The sequence below is a fragment of the Poecilia latipinna genome, unplaced genomic scaffold (assembly GCF_001443285.1).
Source record: "Poecilia latipinna isolate Pla-1442-1.1 unplaced genomic scaffold, P_latipinna-1.0 Scaffold1251, whole genome shotgun sequence".
Classification (NCBI taxonomy): domain Eukaryota; kingdom Metazoa; phylum Chordata; class Actinopteri; order Cyprinodontiformes; family Poeciliidae; genus Poecilia; species Poecilia latipinna.
The window spans coordinates 38,052-39,276 of NW_015113867.1; the positions used below are offsets into that span (position 1 = coordinate 38,052).

The 1,225-nt window shown below is 45.1% G+C and overlaps 1 protein-coding gene across 1 annotated transcript in view; it reads left to right on the top strand.

The window, feature by feature from the left end:
• The window catches only part of LOC106960990 (1-phosphatidylinositol 4,5-bisphosphate phosphodiesterase delta-3-A-like), a 46,131-nt gene that overhangs the window by 12,503 nt on the left and 32,403 nt on the right, over positions 1-1,225 (top strand). The gene's annotated exons all lie outside the window — the stretch shown is intronic.

Consider the following 1,225-nt stretch of genomic DNA (forward strand, 5'->3'; position numbering starts at 1 on the left):
CCTGAAGTGACCCAATTCTGATTTTTTGTCAAACTGGATTTTTTTTTTGCCGGGCCATTCACACTGCCACACATATGCGACCTGTATGTGTTCTGCAGTCTGAACGGGCAAACGACCTGAAAGTGTCCCGCATGCGCAGTAGAGGGCGCAATAGCGTCAGCGTTCTAAGTGTTCTGCCAACTGCCATAAAAAGAAGAAGTGCTCAGTGTTTGCGGAAGTAAACATGGAGGCTAACGGTGGAGCTTAGCTTACATATTTGAAGTTGTTGTCCAACCGGAGCAGCATATTAACAACTTAATCCTCATTTTAGTCCATCAAAATTGTTGTTTTTCTTCCCGCTTGCGCGTATCAGGACAGAGAATAGTGAGATTTGTTGAGTATCAGTGACGTTCAGTTCGGATGAATGTGGCCTGGACGTTAGAAGGTCGCATTTGAATCGGATACGTATCGGATATGGGTCGCATTCGAAAAGAATCTGACCTGTGCTGTTCACACTGCCATGAAAAGATCAGACACAGGTCTCATTATATATACTGCTCAAAAAAATAAAGGGAACATTTCACTTTAATTTTGTGTGTGGCTCCAAATCCAGGCCTCCATTGGTTAATAAATTTGATTTCCATTGATGATTTTTGTTTGATTTTGTTGTCGGCACATTCAACTTTGTACAGAACAAAGTATTCAATGATAATATTTCATTCATTCAGATCTAGGATGTGTTATTTGAGTGTTCCCTTTATTTTTTTGAGCAGTGTATATATATTGGAATTGGGTCACTTTAGGCTGCAGTGTGAACGCACCGTAAGTTTATTCCACTTGGCGTCGCTCTTGTTCTACGTTTCATAGAAGTCTTTAGCCAGCTAGCAACGTATGGAGAACGTCTCGACGCGTGACGTCATTACCACTTCTACTTGTCATAACAGCGCGGCGGATGACGAGCAGCCCGGTAGTAGTCTCCTTTCTCTGCGTTTGATCGTGGCATTTGTTAATGGTAGAAAGTACTGGAATGGCGACTGCAGGGAAGGGCAACTGGTACCGGACTGTTCCATCACCCGCCGCACTATTGTTACAAGCGTAGTGTGCATGAAGTCAGTGTAGCTTAGCCTAGCACCGAATGTCAGCCATGAGAGGAACGGCGGGCGGGACTTCCTTCAGAGGGCCGCTCACCCTGTGGGCCGCACTAATACTTTCATATCACGGTGGGGCCGCGAGAATGAGACCTCTG